Source organism: Pleurodeles waltl, chromosome 7 (genome assembly GCF_031143425.1).
Source record: "Pleurodeles waltl isolate 20211129_DDA chromosome 7, aPleWal1.hap1.20221129, whole genome shotgun sequence".
Taxonomy (NCBI): domain Eukaryota; kingdom Metazoa; phylum Chordata; class Amphibia; order Caudata; family Salamandridae; genus Pleurodeles; species Pleurodeles waltl.
In genome coordinates this window covers 506,050,345-506,068,432 of record NC_090446.1, presented here as the reverse complement: position 1 = coordinate 506,068,432, position 18,088 = coordinate 506,050,345, and the positions used below count along the sequence as shown (strand labels likewise).

The window sequence follows — 18,088 nt, the reverse complement described above, 5'->3', positions numbered from 1 at the left end:
GGGAACATGTTCTCAAACAAATCTTGAAGGCGAGGAAAGAAGTAAAAGTGTTAGAAGAAAGAAGATAAAATTAAAGTTTTGAATTCGCCAAAATGTACTGAAAGCTTGATGACATGCAACACGTTGCCTAGAGATCATGATTTGATTATTCTACAATTCTTTGAGAAGGGAGTATACTCTGAAAGCAAAATGTGGTCACAAAGTAATCAGGAACTGATAGTAAAAACGCTACAAAGTGTGAATATTGTTTCAGTAAGTCATCACTTTCCAATGTGTGTCAAGAAAACTCGAAAAGAGAAATCAAAAACATATGATCCAACAAAAAGTGTTCTGAGAAATGCACAACCTCGTATAAGCCAAACAGGCTCACTGCCACAACCCAACTGTTGTACATATACAGACAAAGGAAAAAGACTCCAAGCAGAGACTATGGACGAAGCACGAGGCAGAACATAGGCTCTATTTCATACTAGAAAACAAAATTAGGAGGAGATAACGCATATCCATATGTTGATTCTAAAAAGCCAAAGCATCAGACTGCAGAAAATGCAAAACAAAGAAAGAGAAAATCAGTACACTGATTGTGACAAAACCTTCATGTGAAAGCATCATCACAAAGTGCACCAGCGAACAGATCCAGGAGAAAACCCATATATATGCACGACATGTGGGTAAAACATTCGTCTTGCAGAGACTTGTAAAAGGCATGGCAAGACGCATGATGTCCCTGACTCATTGATCAGTGCCCTTCAAGGCATTGCATGTACACAAAAAGGGGATCCAACTTGGAGTCTTTAACCCTGAAGGCCACTGTAACTATGTTCACAAAGGTGTACAGGTTCCTATCCACTGACAAGCCAAACTTAAAGATCTGTAGCTTCAGAGGGAGTTCACAAGTCAAATTGGAAAGATGTCCGTATCTATTATAAAACTCACAAAGGCAGGCTTCCATTGATTCGAACGGCAGACTAATAACCCCAAAACAGGACACAACACTTTTCCTGCTTCCCAAGAATTTTGAAACACATCTGCAGTGTCATTTCTAAAACTCTCCTCTGTCTATCCATTTAAGATCGTCGGCTGAAGCTTTCTGAATTCATCAGCTTCCTTGTTTTATCGAGGACAAAATATCAGAAAAACACGTTGACAGGTAAGTCTAGATTTGCTATACCTAACTCCAGACATAAGCATCTATGTGGTACATATATCTTCAAGATACGTAGATGTGGTGTTATGAAAAGTAAATTTATACTTCCCTATCTTATGTTATCTGTATTTGTATAGAGCTTTAATCAACCATGAGAGTATCCATGCTCTTTTCCGGTGACAGCAGTTGTCCCCTGGTCTTACCTTTTGACACTTTGGCCCATATTTATACTATTTCACACTAAACTGCGCTAACGCAGTTTTGCGTGAAAAAGTTTACCGCCTGCTAGCACCATTCCAAGACGCCAGCTGGGTATCTTATTAATTGGTGCAATCTTGCGCGAAGGATGGGCTAACATCAAGGAAAATGACGTTAGCTGGGTGGGGGTGGTGGTATGGGAGAAAGGGGTTTTGCACCAAAAAATTATGTTTGGCTGGCTAGAGGCAAAAAAAGATGACTCTAACCGGCCTATCATGATTTCTTGATGCTAATCCTACCATCCCACATGACTCCTGTCTTATAAAAGACAGGAGTCATGCCCACCACCCCAATGGCCAGCACAGGGGACAAGAGTCCCCTGGGCATGGCCACTTCACCTAGTTCCATGTAGGGTGGGCTATTTCAGGGCCCCCAATGGCACTTAAAAAAAAAAAAAAAAATGCTCACCTCTACTTACCTATACTTACCTGGGATGGTGTCCCCCATCCTCCGCTGTCCCTCTGGTGTGGGTGTCCCTGGGGCATGGGAAGGGCACCTCTGTACTTATTCCATGGTGTTCCACCATGGAAATTGGTCTACAGGTGCCCTAACGACTGCCCTGACCCATGTGTTAAATAATGGCGCTAAGCAAGCTAGCCCAATTATTTAGGCTCTCCTCCTTCTGGTGCACCATTTATACACGGGAGGAAAATAAGGCGCCTGGGCCTTTGAGTAATTTTTTGCCCGGGAACACATACCTCACATCTCATTGACGCAATGTAGTTTCCTGCTAGCAAAAAATGACTTTAATTCCACACCTTGTGCGCTAGACGCGTCTAGCGCCAAAGTATAAATATGGAGTTAGGTTTGCCCCTAATTAGCATCAAAATAAATGACACTAATTCAGCGCAAAGCAAGTATAAATCTGGGCCTTTGTCTCTTAATATTCTCATACCAAAATATTGTTGGTGTCAATATTCAGCTGTCCTTTCCAGTGCTTAATTTGAGCCACTGTTTTCCAGAGCAGGGGACCTGGCACTTATTTTAGAGGGCCAGCACAAATTATTCTGTTTCAAGCATTTACTGCAAGCAAAAGACACATATGGGAAAGACAGAGGAAGAGAAACATGAAAAGGCATCACAAATGCGAGAAAGCAGAAAGCTGCAAGAGTGAGCTGAAGGGGCAGGGAGTGGCTGTAAATGAATTAAAGAGGCCCGCGATGGCTTCAGGATTACACTGCCTCAGTATTCCCTGCTCACACATTTAATTGCAGCAATGACGTGTTTCAGAGGAGAGCTTTGGGCACCAGCTAGTTTTTATTTACAAATTAAGCACTGGTCCTTTCAATGTCTCTGCCTCACCATCGCATCTGCTGCTGAGGTCATAGCACAGCACATGTAAAGCGCTGCCAACAGTGTTTAAAAGGCGATATCAAGTCAAATCCATTTACTGAATTCTTAACTCCATCGCTTTCGAATCAGTGAAAAATGAATTTACAGCTTGGTGAGGAGCTGCTGCCTGTGTACTGTGACCATTGTTCATGGCGTGATACCATATAACACGGCAAACAAATGTCACAAAGTTTGCCCTTGTTGTTTCAGAACATCACATCTAGGTAGAAACAGCTGGATATTTGCTGTACGTTTCATCAGACGACAGCAGTGCGAGGTAGCAGTCATCGTCCATAGGAACAAACTGGCTTAATTACGTACTTTATTGTAGAATTCAAGTCTAAATTTCAGGATTTGAGACTCTGCTAAAAAGTTAATTATCAGATTAATTACATAAATTCACATGCTAATTTCTTTGTTGTGTGCACACCTTTATTAATTATCAAACTAGCAAATTTAAAACATCCCTTATAATCTAAAAGAAAAGCGAAGAAGTGGTGCAAGGGTGCCTGAGTATTGGGGATGATTGTTTTTGTGCTGGAAGGGACACCTTCCTGAACAAGAAACAATCACAAGAGGTGTTTTCCACTTTCTATGTGTGCTGGAGAATCCAGCACACATAGAGTAAAAATGAAGGTAATGTTTCACCCCGTTGAATCACTCTCACTCCACCACTGTGGTGGCGTAGGACCTGACGCATTCCCAGACTTGTAAATCTGGGAATGCATCACATTCCTTGGGTGTTGCATGGGAACACCCCAGGCAACACCCATGAGGCACCCTTTTCACGTAGTGTTAGGCGTGAAAGAGGTCCATATTTACAAGACCATGAAAAGCCACGCAAGGTGGCTTTGCATGACTTTGTAAATATGGGCTGGCACACTGTGAGGCCCTTGGTGTTTCTTATTAAAGCTGAAAGCAGACATGCATAAGTGTCATAAACGGATTTCCACTGTGTGTCATAATCCTCACCTTTTGTGGAGCAGACCTCAGTTTAAACGTGAGTCATATAATGATCTAGAATCCATTATAATTATGTTCACAACCATCGCCATTCTGATATAAAATCTCTTTACGTTGAATGATCGAAATCAGCAGGGAATATTGTGGTGTTCCAGACAGAATTCCAATTATATAGCTACATAAACAAACTTGCTTTGAACATACATAATACATGTACATATTTGATTTTGCTTTTATTCCCATGCCTAATAATATGTTTAGATTCTGCTTCTTGTCTTCTGTAAGCTTGAAAGTTGGCTATTTTACAGAATATGATGATATTTGCTTACGAAGTCAACCACTGAATGTTTTTGGCTAACATGATATCTACCATTCGCTTCGGAGAGTACAGGCAAAATGGGTTCCACTGTTTAAGGTGCAATAAGACCAAACCACAAACTGTATAGCATAGGGACAGAACAGTAGTTATGAAAATTCATTATTTGCAAAATACAACAACCAAAAACTGTCATTGCTAATGCAACATAACTCCTGATATCCCCCACTTCCTTTTCCCTGCCACAATTCTACTTACCCCGCTATATCCTGATGACGCAGAAATGAAGGTTTTACATTTATTAGCGCTTAAACGTAGTGCTGCAATAATCAAGTGTGACTTTAATCGAACTAAATAAGATTGTACGGGGACAAATGTGCCCTCAGAGTAGTTTGCCAACATTTATAAGCGTGCTTTATATAACGTGATGTATTAGAATTGTACGAATCTGACATAATCGTAAACGTGTGCCATGATTTGCTTGTTAGAAATGTTTTAGCTTAGCATAACTTTAGTGGAGGCTTTGGCCTAGTTGCCTTGTCTCACGGTTTAGATGCTCGTATTTTTCCAATGTGCTAATTAAACGTGTATTCTTGCTTGAAGCTGTACTTTTCCAGTGAGATCGGTTCACATGCTTATCTTTAAGGTTTCGTGCCAGCCTGGCATCTTCTTCTTTGCTCCAAGGTCAATCTGCAGGTGCGGACAATGGACGCTCTGAAAGTGAGTTAATTGGTCAAATATGTTGCAACTTACGTTCCCGACTCCAAGGATAATGTATGCTTAGGTAGAAGCTTGTAAATTGTTGTTTTTGATTGGACAATTTGAAGCCAACCTATGAACCCTCCAATGGAAGACCCTACTGGATTTGAACTGTTGTCTATTTAAACCAGGTGCACAAGAAGAAAGCAGCCATTACAGACATTATCCGCCATTACCAGCCATTACCGGACATTAGACATTATCCGCCATTAGCTATTATGGCCCATCTTGCGGCGACGCCATTTTGAAAGAGACTTTGATGCTTTCTCTAATCGAGAGAAAGAGACTTTAAGTAATTCTCGCCCTAGAGACTTTAACTTTGATTTGTCCCTTTGCATGAAGTAGTAGTTTTATCTTGCCGCTGTGAGGCAATTGCCCCGTCCACCCTGCCCCTTTGCCCCCGTCCCATGCTGATCGAATCCGGTACCTGTGAGACGAAGACTTCCTTGAATGCTGATTGAAATTGGTAAATATGAAAGGAAAATGTACAATTGCATTGTGTTTCTTTTTAGGTAACCAACTGCTGATTTTTGATAAGAGCCCTAGTTAGGAGTTTTCCAAATTAATGTTGCTAAATTGTTTTTGCATGAAATCCCACATGCAGATGCTAATTTGAGGTTAGATGAGGATCCATTTGTTGCACGATGCAATTTGAGACCTTGTTATGCTGACCAATGTATGCAATTAGCTCATTACAGATTATAGTTTTAGTGGTTTGCGTTGCTATCATAGAAGGCATTGTTATTCAAATACTGCATAGATTGCATCTGTTCCGCCGTTATGGACAGCTATTAATGTTCATTTACATATATCATTTGGTGTTAAGACACATTTATATTGTGCTAGCTTTGTTAATATAGGGAAATAAATGCACTAACTTTGAATAAACTGGTGTGGTTATTCATGACCGAAAGGTCATGGTTCGCCGAAATGTATTCTGGATTAATTGTGAAGTGTTATGTTGATCAGGGCATTGCTTATGTTCGTTATTGATTATTGATTGATCACTCTCGAGTGAGGAGAGTCCCACTTGGTCAAAAGATTCATCGACCTAAGAGCGTCCAGATACAGGTAATTTATTAGATCGGAACGCTCTATCAGTAGATGGTAGCAGAGGACGGTTACGCCCTTTGGGAACGCTCACTCTTAAAGTACATGGTGTTGAATTAACAATTTCGCCCTTTGGGATCCTGCTCGAGAGGTATATGGTGTTGAATTAGATTTTTCTTGGGTAAAACAGATTGAGAGAATGATGATGGGCTAAGTCCCCCGCGACTTTCCCGGGATCTCGGAGCTTGCAAATGGAGAGAATGGAGGTGTGGAATCGGCGTTGGCGGTACTAGTGACGGTATGAGTGAAGTTAGGGTTTTGCGCTTGCACAGCTTATTGCCGCAGATTGTGTGAAAAGGTTGCGAGGATTTTAGAGAATAGCGGAGGTGCGACTCCGAGTGTAGGAGTAGGGAAGTCGTCGAACTTCATAGAGAATAGCGGAGGTGCGACTCCGAGTGCGAGAGTAGGGAAGTCGTCGAACTTCATGTGCGTGTGGCACTTTGTGCAGAAAAAGGTCCACGTGGTTGTTGTTGTTGAGACGGGCCCTGCGAGGTCAAGAGACTCCGGAGTATGTTGAAAAGTGTATGAGACACTTGTTTTATGTTGTGGTCTGGTCGGTTTAATAGGTTGACCGGGCGTGGTCAACGAGTCGGTACGTGTGTTAAGGGAGTGAAAGAAAACTTCGACTTCGGGCTTTGACAAATTCTAAGTGCACTAGAATAGATCATTGACAAGTTGAGAGCAGAATCTGCGGGTCAGATTTGCTTGCGAAAGTGGGGACCGAGAAAGATGGAATAACTGCCGAGGCTAGTGAAAAATCCCTAAGGTCCTGAAGCGATTGTGTTACCCTTCCTGTAGTAAACCGACAGATCTGTTTTATTATTATTTGGTTGCTCGCGATACATGCTAGAAGTTATTACGAGAGGAGCTGAGTGAAGGAGGACAAGCCGCAAGGCTTTGTCAGCCGCAGTGTGTGTGAGTGTGACGTCACTAGGAGCCGCGCTGGGATAGGTTGGTTGCAGAGAAGGGTCGCGCACGGATTGGACGCAGTCCGTGGGGCTCGATTGGAAGGGGAAAGGCAAGCGAAGAGTATTCCGGGAATTAAAGTCACTTATTGATTACAAACTTTGTGAAACAAAAGACAAGAAAATGAAAATTTTTAAAGCATTAAAGAGTGTGATGAAGGGGGAGTCTTACATTAAAGCGAGCGTAGGAGAGGAGACGCCACCCGAGGGTACACCAGCTTACATTGTAATGGAGGAAAAGGGGGTAGCTCCATGCCTTTGGCTAAAGCAATGGCACAAGCTGACAGAGAAACATGGGAGCGTAGCGTTCCCGATCCATGGGACATTCAATATAAGGATCCTAGAGAATTTGAGATTTGCGATGTACGACATGAAGGTACCTCCAAGGCCAGCACAGTTTGAGGCTCTAGCGATTTGGGAACTAATGGCTAGACAGCAACAGCAAAAGAAGTTCGAGACCAGGATAAGGAAGGTAGAAAAGACACTAGCGGACGCTAGGTGGGATAATTCACAGAAGGTGTGGAGGTCAGATATATTGCAGGGGATAAATGTTTGGTGCCAACACAACTACTGGCAGGAACACACCTTATGGCGGAAACAGAAAGGCTGTCCGTTTTCAATGAATGACACCTTGAACACACTGTGACAAAGCACATGCTGTGTCATGCAGATCGTGGTAGGTGTGTCATTGCAATAAGACATCTTCTAGATGTATTATCACCAAATATTAAGAAGGAGACTACATGTCCCATAATTCCTTCAGACAACCATCGTGGGTGGGTTCCCTCTTTAGAAGGCAGCCCCACGCGAGTTCAATTGCTCAGTATTTTTGAAGAAAATGTGAGAGAAGAGGAGCGTTTCAGAGCGAGCACTTCTAGTCGCATCATCTCGAGATTCAAGGTCAAAACCTGAGTGTTTCTGGTCAGGGCACAAGTACTCCAATATTCTGCCTACGATTTCCGTAACTGATTCAAAAGAATAGAAGCTCTTTCATACACAGCGATTTATGTGGCTTATTTAGATTTATGTTTGCTTAAAAATAACATTTTGATCACAGAATGCAATGTCAGATTCATGTGCGTTTAAAGATAAATCTGAGAAGAGGTTGTTAAAGTTAAGATTGCAACCTGAATGGCTAATTTATTAGCAAGAGCAACTGGCATGCTACTAATATCCTTGAAATAACTGCACAAAGACCAAGAAGAAAAAAGACACTAAAAGTAAAGTGCACTTAGATGTTCCTTTCACATCTTACTGTGGAAAATACAAAACGTTAAAAGATAACACTGAAAAGTCTGCGTTATAACTGAAATGGCATTACTGTCTGTAACCAAAAATACTTGTTTACCAAGACTAGGATGAGTGCAATCTTAGCAGTACATGAAGCAGTGCTGGATAACAAAAAAACGTATAAGGACTAAATAAAAGGAAACTCATAGTTCTCTTTTCCTCCAAAGGAAGCAATCCTAGCCCCCCCAATGTTCTAGAGACGATAAGGAACATCCACTGTGAATATGTGATGATGATTTATGAATGTGTTGATGCAGTTTTTCCCTTAATTAAAGAAATGAACTATTACAGATAATCATTCATTATCTTTGTGTATAAATAGATATCTGGGGAGCCCCTGATCCTTACTGACTTGCACGACGAAGTGATGAAACCTACCACGAAGCAAGCTCATGATTTACAGGTATTTACTGTAACTGTTTAAGAGTATGTCCCTCAATCTAGCCGGGAGAATAAGGGGAACAAGGACAAGGAATAATGGACATTTCCTTCTCTTCCAGGTCTTCTTTCTTGCTGCTCCCCATCACAAAAACCCTCTTCCCTCGCCTTGCCACTCCACCACTCAGTGCCTTTAAGCTAAGCTGAGTTGGCGGTGCCACAACATGGACCCAAGTGAGCATTGTGCTGACCTGAGGATCAATGGACTCCTGACAAATGGAAATTCTAAAACAGTCTTGTCTCTTATTCCCTCATTTACTGTTTAGGTCTCATCCTTCCAGCTCCTGGAATGCCAGATATACACTTCTACTGTCCGGGAACAAAATCTCACCCCTATCTTGTGCAAAAGACCAGGACTGGGTATCCACCATTGATCCCACAGGCCTCCATTACTCAGACTCACTCACACTTGATGCATGCACCACACAGGTTACACGCACAAAACATACACAGCATACACTTGCGATGTTAGCGCTAAGTGTTGGGAAAGCATACAGAAGCAGAACTTAACACTAGTGGGCCAAAAGCTTCCCCCTCCCCAGTAACACAGATAAAAAGATCTAGTCACAACTATGGATTCATAAAACATGATACACTGCCACGGTCTCTCAATGTACTAAACCCATGACAGGGACATTAGTGCACTGTCTTTCGTGAAGGGATGTTTGGTGCTTCCTTCCTTCCGATGACCTTACTCATGTCAAAGAACAGGCTTAGTGCTCTGCACACACGCCAAATAAACAAGGGACCAAGGCCAAAATAAAACAAACGCAAGTTACTAGATACTCGCAAGTAGGCTCTCAGGTCATAGGAGCAAGATTGTGCACCAAGCAGGGGACAATACCTATCCCAACAGCAGCTCGCTGAAATGTGGATGTAGCCTTTCTACAAGGACTAGGTAGAAAATTCCTCCATTCTAACCCATAATCAGCCTTCACAGAGCAAACTATGGGATTGGCAAGCACTCCTATGCATTCCTGGGATAGGCCTAAGTGACCAGAAGTCCAGAATGGAGCCTACCCATGTTCCTGTTCTGTTGATGATTGGCTGCTCGTAGCTGAAAGAGAGGGTGCAACAAAAGTTGGGGCAGTTCAGGGAAGTATGTTTGCCTCACCCATTTTGGCACCATCAAGATCAATCTATATTTGCACTTTTGCCGTCCATGTACCAGCTGGTATGGCAGAAGTACCCATGGGAAACCACTGAAGAACTCTCCTTTCACTTCAGTGGAGAACATGTCCCTGATTCTTGAAACCTGACAGTGAAGATAGAGCATTTTCTACTTGTCGCTGAAAGGTTTTTTGGTTGAACAATTCACCCTCCACCATCTGATCCAGTTCCCACTCATGAAACTGTGTCCCATCTCTACAAAGATTATCTGCCCTTTTTATTTATTCCTAGTGTACAACTTTATTTTGATCGAAATGACCATAAAAGTACACCGTACATTAACATACACAATACAAATACATTAAGAACAAATACTACAAAAACATTCCATTGATACCAAGTGTAATCACAAATAGCAACCCACACTACCAACCCACAATCCCATATGTACTGGTAACCCATTAGCAGCAAAAACTTCTAAAAAGACCAAGCAATGGACTAAAAAGTGTCTGCTGTGCTGTCTCAATGTTCCGCTCATCAGGGAGTTTATGCGGGCCCTATAGTTTCATTTGTGTCACTAATGCACTCAATCTACACCTAAAATCCATTAAAAATAAATGCATCCTTAGGCCCACTAATCTAATAAATTCCAGACAAACAATGTGTACATTCTATTGTCATGGCCGTCTACTACAAATGGGCTGGAAGAATATCCAGGTTACAAATAAAACCTTGAATAGACATCAAAAAAATAGGAGATTTACCTATATGATATACTATCTTCTATCATGTCCCTCATCTGCAGAGGAGGAACAAATTAAGTCCAATCACAGTTAAAGGGTTTCCGGGGGCAGTTCTTTCAATCTAATCTTCCAGGCCCGCTCTGAGAACCTTGCTACCACGAACACTATTGTCTCCTTTGAATCACTTTTTAAAATTCTTAACATCTCCCAGTAATGCCTTTCCCCCACCAACTTGCAAACTGCAATTCTCCATTTTTTGCGTGGCAGTGAGTATCTGGGGCAAAATAAAAGGAAGTGACCTACCGTTTCTTTAACCGGGGGCAAAAAAGGCAAAGCTCTGGGGCAGGACCTGCCTTGTCCCAGTTAGAAGTAAATGTTCTTAAGGGTAAAGTACCATATCTAAGTTGCATGTACAGGCGTTTCGCTGAAGGCAGATACATTTTATTCATATATTCTTCAAAACTGGGTGAGCATTTAAGCTCTAACACTGTCATGTTAGGCTCCCGTCTTTGTGAGCCAGCCAAATCTGTGACAGGGAATTTTCCCAGTATGCCTTTTTCAGTTTTCGGGCAACACCCTTGTCAATTTCTGCCGGAGAATTCCATATCTCTCCCATTCTCAGTAGCTCACATTATGGGGGTCTTTATGAACACGGCAGTGTTTACCGCTGTGTTCATGCTGGCGGTCATTTCACTAACCGCCAGCACCCCGGGACCCTGCCGGCAACATAATGAACAGTCTGATTGGCCGGCGGGTGGAAACATTGTTTCCGCCGCCTGCCCAGCAGATTGCATGGCCAGAACATTGCCCGCGGCTCCACATGTGGAGCCGCCGTCAATGCCGCTGTGTGGTGGGTGCAGCTGCACCCGTCACGCAGATCACTGCCCATAAATCGGGCAGTGACCTACACGATGGGGGACTGCAAAGTGCCAAGTGCATGGGCAGTGCAGGGCCACCCAGCGGGCCCCCAAATTGCCCCAAGATACCCATTCCACCAACCTTTACCTGGTGGTGTGGGGATCGCTGGGAAAAGGCTGGCGGAATGGGTATCATTATCTGGAGCTGCGCTGCCCTGTGAGATAGGAATACACCCCCCCACCAGCATTACCGCTGGCGCTCTCTTCTGCCATGGGGTTTTGGGCCGTTCATTATATGGCAGTCTGGGCTGCCAGGCCGGATGGCGGTATTTACCGCCACCGCCGGCATGGCGGACCAGACTGCCATGTACATAATGAGCCCCTATGTCTTATTTTTTTTTTTCAGCAAAAGGGAGTGGATTTTTCTATCAAAGGAGATGAAGGGGCATATTTACAAGCCCCTAGCGCCACCGGAGCATCACGTTTTGTGACGCACCGGTGCTGCTGTGCCATATTTACAAGGCAGCATTAAGCCACTTTTGTGGTTTAACGCCGCCTTGTAAATATAGCCCCCTGATGAAGTTTTCTGCGACAGAGGGGCGTGCAATGAGTGTTTGCTATGGGCGTACCCATGCAACACCCATTGCTTTTTTACACTACCCCAGATTTACAAGGGCATGGCACAACGAGGAGAAATACTTTTATTTCTCCTAGTTTTTGCCTTTTCTATGTGTGATGCATTCTGCAGCACATAGAAAGAGCAAAAAGCCATTAATGATTGTCTATGTGCAGGAAGGTGTGCCTTCTTGCACATAAACAATTATTAAATAATGACGATTTGCTACTTCAATGTGTGCTGCTTTCTGCAGCACACATAGGAGTAACAAATCACCATTATTGATTGTTTATGTGCAGGAAGGGACACCTTCCTGCACATTGACAATTATCCCTGCAACGCAGGCACCCTTGCACAATGGTGCAAGGATGCCTGCGATGTCGCTAGGCAGCTAAATTTAGCACCAGCACTAGGGGAAGCACAGGGGTGCACCATATTTTTGTAAATACTGTGCATCCCTGCATTTCTGAAGTGGCACAGCACAGCTCTGCCAATTTTGGCACAGCGCTGCGCTGTGCCTACTTCCTTGTAAATATGCCTCTAAGTCTATTAGGAAATCCCTATATGGAGCCAACTCCAGAGTTGTTCAAATCCACACCCAAAATAATAGGGGCTTAATGGCAGACACCTATGGGCAGATTTATGGACAATGGTGCTGCATCGAGTGCAGCATCACTTTCCCTACGGCCCTTAGCACCCTTTGACTGCCACTATGGTGGTCATTATGACCCTGGCGGTATTATAACCGCAGGGCCAAAACGACGGGAGCCCCGCCATCAGGCTGGCGGTGCCTCCTGGCGTATTTTGACCGCGGCAGTAGCGCCGCGGTCGCACCGCCGGGGTCGGCGGTTTACCGCCACAATGGCCCCGGCGGATGTAATCCGCCAGGGCAGCGCTGCTTGCAGCGCTGCCCTGGGAATTACGACCCCCCTACCGCCAGCCTGTTTCTGGCGGTATGCACCGCCAGGAAGAGGCTGGCGGTAAGGGGTGTTCTGGGGCCCCTGGGGGCCCCTGCACTGCCCATGCCACTAACAGGGCCCCGGACAGCTTTTCACTGTCTGCATAGCAGACAGTGAAAAGCGCGACGGGTGCAACTGCACCCGTCGCACGGGCGCAACACCGCCGGCTCCTATGTTGCGGCCTCATTCCCGCTGGGCCGGCGGGCGCAAACTTAGTTTGCGCCCGCCGGCCCAGCGGGAATGTCATAATGGGGGGCGCGTGAGTGTGGCTGCATTGGCTGCGGTAGCCGCCCGCCAAGGTCGTAATGACCCCCTCTATGTGTGCACCGTGTTTGAAATATGGCACACCATGGCGCAGGGTAGGGGGCTATAGCATTATTTCTCATGACGCTATTGATATACTCTGCAGGAGTAGCACCAAAATATTGGCGCTACTCCTGCAGAGTACATAGGGCCCCATTCTAAAGAATGGAAGCCCCCTTTTAAAGCCTGCTTCTGAGCAGGCATTAAAAGTGCAGTAAAAAATGGCGGAAGGAAATCTCATAGATTTCCTTATGCCATTTTTCCGGCTTCTCTAAGGGGGAAATGCCCCCTTTGTATACGTTATGCCTGGCGCAGGCATAATGTAGCACAAAGGGTTACAGAGTGGCACAATGTATGCATTGCGCCACTCTGTAAATATGGCACAGGGATTTCGGCCTTGTTGGGCCACATTAATTAAAATAATTATGTTAATGTGGCGCAAGGTGGTGATAGGGCATTATAAATATGCCTCCTAGTGTGTAGGGTTCAATGCTGAATCTAACCTCAGTGGAACTAAGGGCTTGCCCAGTGGCAAATTGAATAGTTCCCTTATAAATGTTTTCTCAGCAACAGTAAGACTAGCTGCATCAGCATACCCCCATATCTCTGTCCCATAGGTAGCAGCAACCACCACTGTAGCTTTATATTACTCTTCTCAATTTGATGATCCCAAGTCAAGGTATTAGTCATTCTTAGTCCTAAATGATCAACATGTTTAACCTGTTCTATTGGAGAGCCTTCAATCATCATTATAGCTTTACAGGACCTACGTGGATTAATTCCCATATATTTCGTTCTTAGTGGGTTTATTTCGAGGCCTCTCTTTTTGCAAAAAGCAGCCAAAGAGTCCAGTTCTGCCTGCAAGCCCATGGGAGTAGTTGAAATAAGGAGGGTATTGTGCACGAACATTAATATCGGGACAGGTACTCCAGCTGATTTCTGTGCATCAGGCATACATTCAGATCCCCATTTAACTGCCCCATTTATATAAAGACTGCTTTACCCACTGCTTAATGGGGATCCTATCAGTTAAATCCCCGCCCCTGTTCCGACTCACCTTGGCATAGGTGTTTGTGTGAAGAACTCTTAAGATCCACAGAAGACCGCCAGATATCCCATAGCCATACAGAAACCTCCATAACCAGTCCCTCAGAACGAGGTAAAAAACTGATCTCAGATCAATAAAGGCGACATACAAGTGATCTCTCCTCAAGGTGATATGCTTCCAGCACATCGCCATGAAGCGCAAGACCTCGTCGAGTGTACAACATTTTTCCCTGAATCCTGCCTGGAAGTCCTCAAGAATGTTATTATCAGTAGACCTCTTTTGGAGCCTTGCCAAACCCTGCCTACAAAAAATGTTTTGCCTTATATCTCATAGACAGATAGGTCTATAGTTAGAAGGTGAATCCCTGTTACCCATTTTATATATGGGAATTATAGCCGCACCAAGCCAGGTAGGCAGTGCTTTACTTCCCCTCATGATGGCATTACTTAATTAGTTAAGATAAGGAACCCACACTTCAGGATATGACAAAAAAAGATCTCCTCGAATTCCAACTAACCCAGTGCCTTTTCCTTTTTCATTAATTTTACGGCAGCTGGTGTTCCAGTCAAGGTGAAAAAGCGCCCCCTCACTCCGGAATCCCCTCCCCTTTCACTATAGTTTGAGTTTACTTGTTTAGTTAACAGTTCCTTCTCCCTGTTCTCCTTCTTTTCAGATTCTGGGTTCCACATTCTATAAAGGGTGCCAAAGTGATCTGCATTACTGTCTCTAAGTGGTAATCAATTGTCTGAGTGCCTACTGCAACTAACTTCCAAAGGGCCTTTAAGTTCTTGTTCTCAAGAGCGTTTATTAGCTCCAGCCACCGTTCTTCCTCCCAATTTGTGTTGGCCATTTTTTTTTTAACAAGGTTGCGAGGAGAAGAGAACTTAAAACATGAACCCTTAACAGAATACAAAGTCCACCACAAGCAGAGATTTACTGAAAACAAAATCTGTATTGTTCTGTGAATACAAGTTACATTTGACAGGGCGTTGTGACTAGTCGTGTGCAGAGTAGCCAACGGCAGTACATTTTCCACAAATAACTGTTATTTGAGTTTGTGCAACATGATCATCCGATACTCCTGCCCATTTTACATTTCTCCTATTGTTAACTGTCAAATCCAGATTATTGTACTTTGCAGTTGTCTAATGTGGGCTCAGGAAAATAGAAGTTGTAAATTTAGCACTCAGTGCTTGATGGTCGATGTCTGGTCTTGGAATGACAGGTGCATCAAACAAGGAGGAGCACAATACCTGGTCCAATAATATATAATCGATGTGGCTTGTAATATGAGCTCTTTTGAAAGTTGGACGGGGGAAAAATCTGATAAGTGTTACTGTTAACAACTCTTAAGCCATGTTCTAACATTAGATCTTCCAGCTGTGCTGCCACTACGGTTTGCTTTATGTCTTGATCTGAAAACCCTGACTGTGTAGCCTATTAGCAGTTTGTGGTGCATAGTCTTAGGGCACCTGATAAACTGAATGTCTTGTATTGCAGTCTCCTGCAATAGGTTCTACAGCATTACAAGGTATATGAGTCAACATATCTGAAAGAACATCCACTAATGGTGACTGAGTATTTAGGGGACTTATTTAACATAAACGTTGGTGATAACAATGTGTCTCGGCCCATAGGGAGTCTTTATTTTAATTTCCAACCCCATCAGGTCACTACTCCTCGATTGTACAATTCTCGCTAATGGGAAGAGATCCAACCTTAACCATATCAATAGACCACCCAAGGCTCTTCCTGATGAGGATGGAATCACATTAACACAGAATGCAATATACCCACTCCTGTATACCAGAGCTACCGCCCAAGTCTCCTGAAAAATAATGATATGATGTTGATCGATGAACTCCCACAACTCACGGTCTAGTAGTTTAGCTCTAATACCCGCCAAATTCCATGAAAGTGTCCAATATTTCCCCTCTAGTTTGTGTAGAAGTTGTGTGCTGTGATAACACTAGGGCACAAGAGTCATCAAGGCCTCCCAGAGTCTGCATTGTATTTATTCCTAGTAGGTGTCCGGCTAGCAGGTAAATTGTCTGTTTTGCAGCCCATCTTCCCTAGGCAGAGTTAACAAATGGGTGCTGTCTTGTTCCTGGATTCAAGTCATTGTTGTGCCTGCCATTATGTACACGACCCTTTCTGCATTGAGCCTGGATTGCTTTGAGGACAAATTTGACTTCCTTGAGCCCCAGCACATTGATAGGAAGTTTTTTTTGCAAAGTGCTCTTCAGTGTTTTCAACTCCCAGTGAGCACAGCTGTGCCCTTCTCGCTCAAGAAAAGCATGACCTCTGGAGGCAGAGGATAGAAAAGCATGCCAGCTGATATGGAGATGATGGATTCACCATCTGAGGGATGGGTTCACTGTGTCCATTAATTGAAACCTGCTCTAGCAATCCCTGTTCATTGCAGGTGAAATTATTCTTGTAGGGTTTGCATCTTGAGCATGCACATTGGCACCATGAAGATGCAAAACGTTACGCCAAACAGGCCATGAACTGTCTGACTAGCAGAGTTGTCTACTTTTTCCATGCAGTAAACTTTTCCAGCAAGGCCTCCATCCTGTGTTCTGCGGGTGTATCTTGCCACACTTGGTGGGGGGGGGGGGGGGGGGGTGGCAGTTTTACAAATATATGAAATGCAGCAACAAACAACGGTGCTGTGTTGCATATGTGGGGGGAAGGACACTGCCATATATTGAACATACATGACACTGTTTCCCTCTCCCCTTGTGCTGGTGCTCTTTGAGCCAGCCTTGCGCTACACACACACCCTTACCCAGTAGTGCAAGGGTGCATGTATAATGTCGAGCATAGGGTTTGTGCTGGAAGGATACCCTTTCAGTACAAAATCCTATGCTTTGACCAACTTGGACACATTTTAGAGTACAGCAGGAAAAGAATATAAAGCATCCCCCGAGGTGACAAGGTAACACGGGTTAATTCAAATCGTGAGACACAGCAATAAATTTTCAAGCAAAGGGTCGAAAAAAGCACATACCAGAACTAATGTTCCAATTGAAAAAAGAGTTGTTATTCGCAATAAGCATGCGAACGCAAGTGTTGGAAGATTCTACAAAATTGAAAAGAAGTAACTCATAAAAATATGTACAGCGGGGAAATTTTTAGATTTACATAGTGTAGATGAACAAAAAATATATTGTGTTTGTAAACCGCGTAAGTAAATGGACTGGCTGTTCCAGCCTTACCTGAAATGTACGAAACTATAACTTTAGTAGAAGTCGCTGTAGCCGTAGAGACCCGTAATAGAAAAAATGTATATATACAGACAAGGTAGACGGGCCCTGTCGTGTATTGCCCGTCACCTACGGAGTACGGGTGTCCAAAAATTATACTGCGAGGGATATTGAGTATTTATAATCCAGCCGTAAGCTTGGAAGAGCAGTCAGCACAAACAACGGACTATAGAAAAACAGCGTCAGTGTGTAGTTGATGTGCTGAAGATCGTTCGTAGCGGCCATATTGGAATAGCAAAATAATAAATACGGAAAAAGTGTACAGACCCAATATTGCGCAAAGTGTTTGATAATTGCTGTAGTTGAGGTAAGTAAGGGTGAGAAGGTGATGAGAAGTGACTTGCAAGATAAGACAAGAATTATATTAAAAAAAGGAGATATGGTTAAATACTTCGGAAAGAGAGAACAGAAGAAGATGGGAAACAAGCAGTATGAGGGACTAATGAACCCAAGTGAAAAGAGTATACCTCGTCCAAATGATACGAAAACGATTAATTCTTAAATTAACATCAAAGTGATCTATTTACATAAATTAAGCAAATAAGTGTACGGCAACAACCACAATGTAATTAGTATTTTGAATTAAATTAGATTCAAGGCCCTAA

The 18,088-nt window shown here is 43.5% G+C and overlaps 1 long non-coding RNA gene across 6 annotated transcripts in view; it reads right to left on the bottom strand.

Moving 5' to 3' along the window:
- The window catches only part of LOC138304278 (uncharacterized), a 133,806-nt gene extending 116,183 nt beyond the window's left edge, over positions 1-17,623 (bottom strand). For all 6 annotated transcript variants that reach the window (XR_011205534.1, XR_011205531.1, XR_011205529.1 and 3 more), the window contains exon 1: positions 17,436-17,623. This is a non-coding gene — a long non-coding RNA (uncharacterized lncRNA). The remainder of the gene's footprint in view (positions 1-17,435) is intronic.
- Positions 17,624-18,088: the final 465 nt, after the last annotated feature.